Raw genomic sequence first — 12,706 nt, 5'->3', positions numbered from 1 at the left:
TTCATAGGCCACTGAAGAGATTTCAAGGATAGTACTGCATACATGCAAATTTTGCACTATCTACCAGCTTCAGAAAAATTTAGAAAGTATTGTTGTTGTTTAGCTGCTAAGTTGGGTCTGACCCTTCTGCAACCGCGTGGACTGTAGCCTACCAGGCTTCACTGTCCATGGGATTTCCCAGGCAAGAATACTGGAGTGGGTTGCTCTTCCCTTCTCCATAGAAAGTATAGAGTGTCACTTTTTTTAAAATGAGGCCCAATATTTAGATATGTTTATCTATATGCCAGGCCCTGGATACTTTGTAAACACTAACTCATTTAATCCTCATAACAATGCTATGAGGATATGTCATTCCTATTTTATAGATGAGGTATGTATATTTGTATATGAAAGTCACTCAGTCGTGTCTGACTCTTTATAGTCCATGGAATTCTCCAGACCAGAATATTGGAGTGGGTAGCCCTTCCCTTCTCTAAGGAATCTTCCCAACCCAGGGATCAACCCAGGTCTCCAGCATTGCAGGCAGATTCTTTACCACCTGAGCCACAAGGGAAGACCATAGATAAGGAACCCAAGGCATTAAATAACTTGTCCAAGATACAGAACTAGGAGACTGGAGAGTTGGGATTTGGACCCAGACTCCAGAGCTAGGCTTCCAGTTTATAACCACCATGGACTGATGATGACACGTAAGGTTTCATGTGAGGCAACTGTTAGGAATAGAGAGCATTGTTAACATTTAAGGATAACGATATGGGTAGAGTTATAAAGCAAGAAAATGAGTTCCTCTTCCCTCCTACACTGACCCTGCATCCTTGTCCATATATACCCTGGGATTTAGGGCAATCAAAGAGCAGAAATGTGACAAGGAAGAGAGGCTTCGAGGATGAGAAAAGAACAAGAGCAGTGGGAAGATTTCAGGGGCTGGGGTGAGCAAAGAATGAGGCTCCTACAAAGTATTTTGTGCTGTGCTGTGCTGTTCTAAGTCGCTTCGGTCATGTCTCACTCTTTGCAACTCTATGGACCATAGCCCACCACGCTCCTCTGTTCACAGGATTCTCCAGGCAAGAGTACTGGAGTGGGTTGCCATGCTCTCCTCCCAGGGATCAAACCAGTGTCTCTCACATCACTACATTGGTGGGTGGATTCTTTACCTCTAACACCACCTGGGAAGCCCACAAAGTACTTTGCACCCTGGTAAATGTGAAAGGGTGACTTATAGTATCTACAGGAAAATTAGGGTGATGTTTTCCTGGATTTGCCCCTGCTTTCCCTATCCCCCAGCCTCACACATGTGCAATGACAGTGTCTCCGTGAAATAATATTCAGGAAAGTAAGACATTGGATGCAAATTACTTCATCTTGACCAGTCAGCTTGTTGGTCAATATCAGGCACTTCCAGCAGCAGATTCAGCTACCCCAGACATAGCAGAGCTGAAGCTCTGAGAAGCAGAAATACGTGCCGGAGAACCACAAGGTTCTCCTAGGTTCCTTCTTTTCTTTTTACACCTGCAGTGACACCTGGTGTGGAGCCCCACACTCATGCTTCCAGTTGTGTGTCTGCCACTGTTTAACACACAGCCATACATGAAGACATTCACACATCCAAGGATGAGGGAGTGAGAGAGGAGACTTGTACCAAACATTCTACATTACAAGGATGACCAAGAAAAAAGTCCCCTAAGGCTTCAAAGGAAGTTTGGGGAAGTATAAGGGAGAGAGATATTTCCTAGGGGAAAATAATAAGGAAATGGCTATGTGCCGGAAATGGTGTTCAGCCAAAACTTTTAGGAGAGGTTTCCTTCAATGCATGTGTGCCCAGTGCATACTAGGTCACCTACTTGTCTGGGGACCCAGACTGAAGTTCTAGCTCAGCTACTCAGTAGTTGTTGGGCCTTTGCTTCATGCTCTTCCTTTCCCAAGCCTCATTTTTCTCATCTGCAAAATGGGTCCAAGGCACACCAAATCTATCTTATCTTTTTGAAGATCAAAACAGACAACACACAAAAAAGCACTTTGTAAAATAATGACACCACCAGCTGGTGTTCAGCGAGTGTTTACCATGAGTCAGGCACTACTCTAAGAACTTCCCAAATAATGAGTCACTGAATTCTCAGGACAGCTCCATGTGATGAGAAACTGATGTTCGGAGATGAAAACAAACAGTCCAGGGGGATCTGCTGAGTAAGTTGCAGTCAGGATTGAAAGCAGTTGATCTCCCAGGACAAAGCCCTTTCAGGACTAAGTACAGGTGCATACATGACTGTATATGATAATTACTGAGCTGCCTCCCTTCCCATCCATCCTCATTTAAAGAGTGGCCGGCATCCAGTCTGCCCTTTTCTGGACAAGAATCAACAAGGCATGTTATTTATCTTTCAGCAGCTCAGGTGTGTAGCTTTCCTAACTGCTCTCTTTGCAACAGCCCAGAGGGTTAGAGCCAAATCAAAATTTACCTCATCTTCTGAGAAACTTCCTACTCTTATGAATGGCATAGTCCTGCGACCTCTCTGTATGTGGATATATGCACTTGCCCTACACATACAGAGGCATGTGTATCTACACACACTAGGACACTTCCTCTGTACCAAGTTCTTTGCTGGACACTCTCTTCTCAGATGTCCCATCAACCCTCCAGGTAGATACTATTACCAAAGAGGAAACAGGACTGGTGAGGTTAAATATCATGCCCCAGGTGACAGAGCCAAGATTCACATCCAAGTAGGTCAGCCTCCAAATCTGGTACTTTCTGTATTTCAAAAACTGGCTTATAAAATTCCTTTTTGTTCCTGGCTTCGGCTCTCCTAAATTATTTCCCTAATCTTTAATAAGAGACCCTAATCTGAAACCCGAGTTCTCAGTATTCGGTCTACATTTCTTAAGCGGGTGTTGGTTGACAAATTGGGTTTCCGTATGGAGAGATAGAACCCCCCAAAGAGAAATGCTTCTGCACCATGGGGGACACATGTCCGGATATCCCAGCTGTCCCCCGCAAACGCGCTTTACCTTCGTGCTACTCCTCAAAGGGGCGCTTGCGGGTACTCAGCGATCTATTTTGAGGCTGGGTGGGCATCGGAGTCCGAGGGCGCCGCGAGTGGAATCCACTCAGCTCAGCGAGCCTGAAGCTGTTCATTGTGGCGCCAGGCGGAAGAATTCTAGGAATGCGCCCGAGATGCCGCCGGCAGCTCCGGAGTGGTCAGGTGACCCGCTGAGCCTCACCCAGAGGAGAGCGACCTCTGAGTGAAAGGCCCTGTTTCCTGGGGTGAAACAGCCCGCTCCAGTAAAGCGGAGTTGTTTTTAACAGCGAAAACAAAACTGCCTGTGTTCATGGAAATCTATACTTTGCCTGAGAAGAATAGAGGGAAAGAAAAGCTATGCAGAGAACATAACTTCAGCAGAAACTCAAACAGGTGAATGGCGGGCCCACTGGGGGCCCTTTTTCAACCTCCAGAAGGGGGAAGAATTGCAGTTTAATTAACACTTCCCTCCCCCTTGAGATGTCCCATACAGAGTCTGAAAAGCTGAGTGTTTGTCCAGGATGAGCCACAGCTCTTAAAGAAGTCATCTGCCTCTAGATTAACATAGTTGAAACTTTCAGAATGCAGGAACTTGCTAATAAGCAGAACAGACTTACTCAACAAAGATGTATACTATACCCTCACTCCCTTTTCTCCCATTTTATTTGCTGGAAGGTTCTTGGACCAGACATATTAGGCTGGTATTAATACTTTAAACACTACGGCAATACTCCAGTTCAGTTCAGTCACTCAGTAATGTCAGACTCTTTGTGACCCCATGGACTGCAGCACACCAGGCTTCCCTGTCCATCACCGACTCCCGCAGCTTTCTGAAACTCATGTCCATCCAGTCGGTGATGCCATCCAACCATCTCATCCTCTGTCGTCCCCTTCTCCTGCCTTCTATCTTTCCCAGCATCAGGGTCTTTTCCAATGAGTCAGTTCTTCCAATCAGGTGGCCAAAGTATTGGAGCTTCAGCTTCAGCATCAGTCCTTCCAACGAATATTCAGGACTGATTTCCTTTAGGATTGGCTGGTTTCATCTTGCAGTCCAAGGGACTCTCAAGAGTCTTCTCCAACAACAAAATTCAAAAGCATCAGTTCTTTGGTGCTTTCTTTATAGCCCAACTCTCAGAACATGCTTATCCTGCTTCATCTATTGATACTCCAGAAGAGAAAAAGTTACTGAAACCCTTTCTTACTGTTTCAAAAGTTGATGATTCATTTAAAAAACATGTTTCAAGCTATATTATTCTCTCCCCCTAGCTTCCTATAGTAGGTCTGTTCATCCCATCAAGTCATCTATCTGCTGGCAAAGTACACAAAAAGTTGTGACCTGCATGATCACCAAGATGTGGACACTGTGGGTGTCTCCCCAGGAGAACTACCCCACAAAGGTGTGCACTCAGGGTGGCCACACACCTGCCACTGAACCAGATCCTATGCTTCAGGGGAATGGCCTCAAAAGTCTTCCTAAACACTTGGTGATCAATCATATTTTTATACCATCTGTACCTTGAGGACAGTCTCCTTGAAGAGTTTATAAAAATAGAGAAGCCAGACATCCATGAATAGATACATTTTCTCATTGATGGTATTCTGGCTGATAGAGTCTGATGAAGTATCTCTATTCTATTCTCTTTTAATAGAATAGATTATATTTCTTTAATCTTCCCTCTTCTTTATCCTCCATTCATTATTCATGGTACTTATCACTAGTTTTTATTCAATTTTCTTTTAGTTTTAAATGAACTTAGGATCCAGAGGTGGACACAGTGTGAGACTCCAGTAAGAAGAGCAGAGAGGAGTGTCGAGGGAACCTGGACACACCTGGGTTCAGCTATGCCACTACCTGCAGTATAAACCTGGTCACATTACTCAACCTCCCTGAGCCTCAGGTTCCTTATTTACACCTGAGGATGGTGATGTAGGTTGTTGAGATTTTAAAGAGATTATATAAAGCATTTAACACAGACCTGGCATATAGCAACCATACAAATAGTGACAGCAATCATATCTTTAATAACATAATTATTCTTGTAGGTCATTCTCCTGTTAATGCATCCCCATGTCATACCTTTTAAATACTAACAATGACTCTGCTGCTACCGAAGATTAAATTCACAGCATTAAAGATGCCTAGGTCTTTTCCATTTGTGTTTTATTTGTATCCTAGTTGTAGTCTCTCATAGTCTTAAATCAGGGTAGTTCATGCACTGTCTTACCAATGTCCTTGTTGATTTCTTCAGAAACTGATTTCTCTCTGGAGAAACAGCCTTACTGTGACCCTACCCCCACCACGGCCAAACAGTGAGAGTGAATTTTTTCAGTATCTCAGACATTTTTTTGGCCAGGTAATCCAAATACCTGCACTTTCTACTTAAGCACAGTGCTTACTCCCATGTTTATTAGGGAGGAGGGAGTGTATTATTCCTTCCAGGGCACTATAGGGAAAAGTTCTTTATGACTTTTCAAGGTGACCTACACTGAATGGGTGCTAATAAGACATTGCTGGTTTACTCTATTATGCATTAGTGTGTGTGTGTGTGTGTGTGTGCGCGCGTGCGCGCACATGTGCACGTGTGCATGCATGCACACTCAGTTGCTTAGTTGTGGACACTCTTTCTGACTCTGGAGTGGTATCCCAATAGTTGGGCTATTAAGTCTTCCGGTTCAAGTGTGATTTCATTTAGCAGAATCTACTAATTATACACCTGAACCAGAAGACAATGACCTGACTATTGGAATACCACTTTGGGAGGATTTCAATAAACATAACTATCTCAGGAAGCCAGTTTATTCTGAAGAAATTAGTTTCTAGCTTCCAACTCCAGGTTAGGATGTTCTCTGGTTTTGTCACCTCAGAAAATTCTATAATAACAATATTTATTTATATTATGCTTTGGGGATCAAAAATTATCATTTTATTTACTTGTGTTTAAAATGCCCACCGACTAACTTAGACCCATTTGGGTTCTAGAAACTTTCAATAAAGTTCTCAGATTTGCCCTTGAAAGAAAGGATTAAAGATTCTTTTCAAGGAGCATCTTTTTCACACAGTGTGAAAGCGCTACAGGCGTTCCCATGGGAATGGGCCGCATACATTTCAGCCCTTCCCACAAGATGTCTATTGTTCTCTGGACGTCTCTGGGCTCCCAGTGCTGCCGACATGTTGCTATACTTCACTTCTACTGAAAGCCTCTGCAGCTGGGTTATTCTAAACAATGCTAAAGGACTCAGCCCTTGGTGTTTTTGCTAGAACTCATAGTCTAAGTGTGTAGCAGGCTTGTTATCATACACATACACAAAAAATAGGTTTGATGCCCTATTTAGGCAAGAGCTCAAAAAAGTCTACTTAATTTTGAACATGTATTGCAACTTATGAGAACACACATATTAATAGATAGGAAACGTTTCTCTTCATCAGGAATGAGGCAAAGATCTAATGAACTTTCTAGACCAAGAATTTGTAACTGTCATAATGGTTTCATGGGGTATCAATTTTCATTTATAAATTCTGACTTCGTAAGACATATGTGCCCTGGAATTGATACAAATCTCACCAAAAAATTTTAATTCCAATTTTCTGGGTTTGTTTTGCAAGAAAACATACCCAGAGTTGCAAATTACAAGGAAAATTCAATGTTAAATGTATCTCTATTTACATTTAAATGTCATACATTAAACAACTGCATGACCAATTCAAATAATGCCCTAAGTATATTTTTTTCTAGTTTTTAAATTGAAAACATACATAAATATCATGGAATTCAGCTGTTGAGTACTATAGCAATTTAAGTATGTATTTGAAAAAGGAAAAAGTGGCCAGATTTAGTTATGATTTGTAAGGTGTCTAAATTGTCAAGGGAAAAAAAATTTACAGCAACAGCAAACAATAATGGTGACTGTCCAAACTAGTGACTGTAATGATACTACTGACTTTTCTTTGCAAAGCATAGGCAGGATCAGTTTCTTTGCTGGTTGCAAAATGTTTCTTGAGGTAAATAAAAATATTAAATAGAAATAAGCCCAAACTCTTATAGAGTGAAACAAAATGCACCTTCTGTGAGTCTAGAAGCACAGTTTTCTGCTCTAGAGGCCTAGAGACATGTTTTAATAATCCACAGAGAGGTGGCTTTTTTTTTTCCCATAATAAGTAAAAAGTATGCATACATGGCTAGACACACAACTCCCAAATGCACTTTATCTGCGTAATCAGCCAGCCCCTGGAAGTTTCTCTGCCCCAATCCTGAAGCCCACCCTTTGCCTCACTGCAGCTTCTGACATTTACTTTAATTAGCTTTTGTTTTTGCTGAACAAAAGGACAGGAAAAAAGACAGCCATACCTCTTAGCACAGGAAATTCTGGCCATCATAGGAAATAGATGGCAAAATGCTTGATCCTAAGAGCAATTCTGGGGGAACCCACGGCCATGCTCAGAAGTAGTCAGTCGCCCCTGCCGGGCTCTGTCCTGTCGGTAGCAGCGGCGCTTGCCTGCGCTGCTTGTCAAGCCCAAGGTACACTTGATTCCCTCCCCTGGACTCACCATGGTGAATTGAGCAAATGAGTAACTTCTCCTCCCTCTCTCAGACTTCTGCTTACTGCTAACAACTGGCACAAAGTTTCACTTATTTCTACAGTAGATTTACAGAAGACTCTCTGAGCAGATCCGTAGTTTGAAAGAATTAGATTTGCCCAACAACCAGTAATTTAGGTTCAGTTAATGAATAACTCACTTTAAGGAATCAAGGAAGTTTTAGGTCAATATCAGATGTGGGGCCTTTTATCAGGCAGGCATCAGTGAAAAGGTTTGGGGAGGGATGGAGGAAGGAATGTAGCAGAATGGGATAGTATTTAAGCCAAATATGATAAAAGAAAAATACCATAAGAGAAGGAAAATAACTAGCCTAAGTGAACACACAATCTGGCTGTGCTATTAATATTGCTAGTGAAATCCTGAACACTGAATGAAGGATCCAGTAGCACTAGGGGATTTTCCAAGCCAGCACTGCAGAAATTAATTGAAGGTACCCAGTGGATAGTTGTATCTAAAGGCACTTCTCTCCCCTTGTGTGCATAACGCGGGCTTTCCACCTTTATTGATCTGAGGTTTTGCCTACACACAAAAGCAATAGAATATTTCTGAGTCTCTTCTAACTAGAGCTTTCAGTTAAATGAAGTATGTGAGTGTGGTGGAGTAGTGCGGTGGGAAGAATAGGATGTAAGGTGTACAATTGGAAATATCAATATTTTCATGTCACTGGCAATCACAGTATCATGTAAATAAATTGCTGGTTCAGTTAAAAGTCATTCTCATAGGGTGAAGAGGACTTTCTCTTGTGTTGATTGCCCAACATCCACTTATCCTATTTCTGGTAAAAATTGTATGCATATTTCCCCTGGAAATGATGTCCTTTGGATAGAGTTGACTTACATAAATAGGTTGTATCTTAGCTAATCAGAAAAATTGCATTTCCCCAACCATAGTGATTAATTTAGGGGAGGTGTGGATCCCTTCCCGCCCAGTGAGAGTCAGGATAAGGATGAATGTTTGGCTCTGGGGGACAGAGCCTTTACTGCTGTGCTTGATGATGAGATACAAGGTCTGGTTGGTCCTGCTGTCTTGCCACTGGGAAACTGAATCTTAGTGACTTTGTTCAAGCCACTTAAACCAGCTGCTTCTGATATTGGCAAGATCCATCCTTTACTGTGAGCCAATTCCTTTACAGTGTAAGTGATTTTAGGTTGGGTTTTCTGCCATTTACCTCTGAAAAAGTTTTATCAGACAGAATCACCTGAAACCAGATTTGTGGATGACTCTTTTGGGCTCTCACAGGGCGTGTGTGCGAAGCCGCTTCAGTTGTGTCCAACTCTTTGAGACCCCATGGACTGTAGCCCCCCAGGCTGCTCTGTCCATGGGATTCTCCAGGCAAGAATACTGGAGGGGGTTGCCCTGTCCTCCTCCAGAGGATCTTCCAGACCCAGGGATCAAACCTGTATCTCTTATGTCTCTTGCACTGGCAGGCAGGTTCTTCACCACTAGTACCACCTAGGAAGCCCTCTCTTCAGGGCAGCTCCTTGCAAATGAAGTGGTCTAGGAGACCCATCAGGAACCACCTCTAACAAATGACCCCTTTAATGACAACCACAGGGCAACAGGCAGAGATGGGAAGGGCCTACAAGGAATGTAGTCATTCAGTGTACTTGAAACTGTGACATTGCAAATTAATTCTTTTAAAGCAATTATATGTTCACTCCCCTAAATATTTCCACTTTAGCCACCTAGGCTTGTTTGGTGGTTCCTGTCATATACTGTTTGACCTCAATAAACCTAATCATGTAATCCATCCATCCATGCAGTTTTCATAAATTCCTTTGGATAATTCGTTTCACAGAACATTGCTCTGTATTTTGCTCCTCTCTCTATTCTTGCACAACTTCCATCCCCTCCCTCCTTCAGTTCAGTTCATTTCAGTTGCTCAGTTGTGTCCGACTCTTTGCGACCCCATGAATCGCAGCACGCCAGGGCTCCCTGTCCATCACCAACCCCTGGAGATTACTCAACTCATGTCCATTGAGTCAGTGATGCCATCCAGCCATCTCATCCTCTGTCGTCCCCTTCTCCTCCTGCCCCCAATCCCTCCCAGCATCAGGGTCTTTCACAATAAGTCATCTCTTCGCATGAGGTGGCCAAAGTATTGGAGTTTCAGCCTCAGCATCAGTTCTTCCAATAAGCACCCAGGACTGATCTCCTTTAGGATGGATAGTCTTCAACACCACAGTTCAAAAGCATCAATTCTTTGGCGCTGAGCTTTCTTCACAGTCCTACTCTCACATCCATACATGACCGCTGGAAAAACCATAGCCTTGACTAGATAGACCTTTGTTGTCAAAGTAATGTCTCTGCTTTTGAATATACTATCTAGGTTGGTCATAACTTTCCTTCCAAGGAGTAAACGTCTTTTAATTTCATGGCTGCAATCACCATCTGCAGTCATTTTGGAGCCCCCAAAAATAAAGTCTGACACTGTTTCCACTGTTTCCCCATCTATTTCCCATGAAGTGATGGGACCAGTTGCCATGATCTTCATTTTCTGAATGTTGAGCTTTAAGCCAACTTTTTCACTCTCCTCTTTCACTTTCATCAAGAGGCTTTTTAGTTCCTCTTCACTTTCTGCCATAAGGGTGGTGTCATCTGCCTCCCTCCTTAGCAAACTTGAAATAAAGAACATTCTCTCTAACCACAAAGTCAAACTAAGATGCTTCCTTTATAAGTGATAGATAATTTCTAAAATAACTTTAAATGTGTAACTTACATAAAACACTGAGAATTCCTGGATGATTTAACTTTCTAGAAATAATTTTTCTTACCTGAAACCACTGACACTGCTTTAGGTATGCCATTTCTGTGTTCAGCTTCCCTGCTTGCAAGAGTCCATTAGAGACACAGAAATTCACATAGATCTGGAAAGTTCCTTTTAGTTCAGCAAAATAACACATGGCTTGAGCTGCAAGAGTTGGGTTTTGTTTGCTTGTCTTAGGAATAGGAGAATAAGAACTTGGGTTTCTTACAGAAATAAGAAATAAGAACTAGGTTGTTCAGAAGAACTATTGTCTGTTTCATTATTAAAAATACCGTTATTTTGTAAAATATGGTAGTAATATTTTTGTAATTTTGTAAACATAATACTTTTGTAATATCTTTTACTTCCAAATTAAGGAAGACTCAGTATTCTCCCAAACTAGCTGCTCTTCCTCTGCTTCTCATCTTAATGAAGGACCCTCATCACTCACAAAGCACATAAACTGTAGAGCTGGGCATCATTCTGTATTTCTACCTGTCATTTGCCAGCTCACATACAACGATGCTGCCACATCTTAGGTCCCATCCATTCTGTGTTCTTAACATTCTTTGTAATATATGGTGGAGAGATAGATCAAAAGGTGACCCTCAATGATCCATTTTTTGATGTTCATGCCCTGTGTAATTTTTTCTCCTAGAGTGTGGGTGGAAATTGTGGCTCGCTTCTATGAGATAGAATATGGCAAAGATGGTGGAATGTTACTCCCACGATTACCTGATGTCATGTAGGACTCCATCTTGCTGGCAGACTCACACTGAGATTCTCCATACTGGCTGGAAGAAGTAATCAGTCTTCCATGGTGACGAACTGTGGGAGGCCTCTAGGGGCTGAGAGCAATCTCCAGCCAAGGGCCAACAAGAAGCCAGGGCCTTCAATCCTACAGACACAAGGAAATGAATCCTTCCAACAACCTGAGTGGACTTGGAGGAAGACTTCCCCAGTCAAATTTCCATAGAACACAGCCCAGTCATCACCTGGATTGCAGCCTTCTGAAACCCTGATCAGAGAATGTACCTAAACCATGCTTGGATTCTTCACCCATAGAAAATGTGAAACAATAGATGTGTATGCTGCTGCTGCTGCTGCTGCTAAGTCACATCAGTCGTGTCCGACTCTGTGCGACCCCGTAGACGGCAGCCCACCGGGCTCCCCCGTCCCAGGGATTCTCCAGGCAAGAACACTGGAGTGGGTTGCCATTTCCTTCTCCAATGCAGGAAAGTGAGAAGTGAAAGTGAAGTCGCTCAGTCGTGTCCGACTCTTAGCGACCTCATGGACTGCAGCCTACCAGGCTCCTCCATCCATAGGAGTTTCCAGGCAAGAGTACTGGCGTGGGTCACCAGTGCCTTCTCCAATAGATATGTATAATTTTAAACAATTAAGTTCATGATAATTTGTTATACAGAGGTAGAAAACTATTATATGACTATTCCTCACTCTCCACTGCGATAGCTAGATAACTTTGTTTCTGCTAAATTCTTCATCCTCTCTTATCTGGATGGTGATAGGAGTCTCCTACTAGATTTCACTGCCTCCAACATGGCCCCTTCAATTCCATTCTCAACCCTGCCACCAGATCAGCTTTCTCAAATAAAATGTGATATGTGACTCTTCTAGTTAAACTGAATAAGTGACAACTCATAGCCTGAGGATGACATTCAAACTCCTTTACTTGCCATAAAAAGGACTTTGTAATCTGGCCCCCACCACCTCTCAGGCTTGTTACTACCACTCGTGCACACACAACCCTGTGTAGTGAGGTCAATACCTTCAGAATGTATCCGGATGCCTATCGCCTTTCACTATCTTTACTACTACTGCTATTCTGATTAAAACACCATTATTTTGTTTCTTACCTGGATTATTACAATAGCTCCGGGGCTTCTGTTCTTGCTTTGTTAAAATATAGTTGTAACAGAACACCTAGATAATACTGTGAAAATGCAAGTCGACACCGTCTCCATTCTGTTCAATACTCTGAATGGAATAACTCTCCATCTAACCCTGAATTAGAACCAAAGTCCTTCCAATGATCAGCAAAGCCTCATATGAAATAGCTTCCGCCTTCTTCCTCCTTGTCGTCAACTTCATCTCCAATCACTCCAGCTACACTGGAGCTACGCATAGTTTTCTTGCTGTCCCTTAGACACAGTAGATATATTTCCACCAGAGGGCATGTGGATTTGTGTTTCCTCTGCCTGGAAGGTCCTTATTCCAGAGGTCCATATGGCTGGCTCCTCACTTCCTTCATGTTTACCCACACCTCACCTTAGCATGCTTTCCCTGACCACCTTCTATAAAACAGTAACACGCCCAGCCTCCCCTGCA

At 42.7% G+C, this 12,706-nt stretch overlaps 1 protein-coding gene across 1 annotated transcript in view; it reads right to left on the bottom strand.

Annotated features, from left to right (window-relative positions):
• VEPH1 (ventricular zone expressed PH domain containing 1) overlaps window positions 1-3,173 on the bottom strand; it is a 266,803-nt gene extending 263,630 nt beyond the window's left edge. Inside the window, exon 1 of the mRNA XM_013965131.2 lies at window positions 3,007-3,173. The gene's annotated coding sequence lies outside the window, so the exon portion shown is untranslated. The remainder of the gene's footprint in view (window positions 1-3,006) is intronic.

Source organism: Capra hircus, chromosome 1 (assembly GCF_001704415.2).
Source record: "Capra hircus breed San Clemente chromosome 1, ASM170441v1, whole genome shotgun sequence".
Taxonomy (NCBI): Eukaryota; Metazoa; Chordata; class Mammalia; order Artiodactyla; family Bovidae; genus Capra; species Capra hircus.
This window is presented reverse-complemented; position numbering and strand designations above follow the sequence as displayed.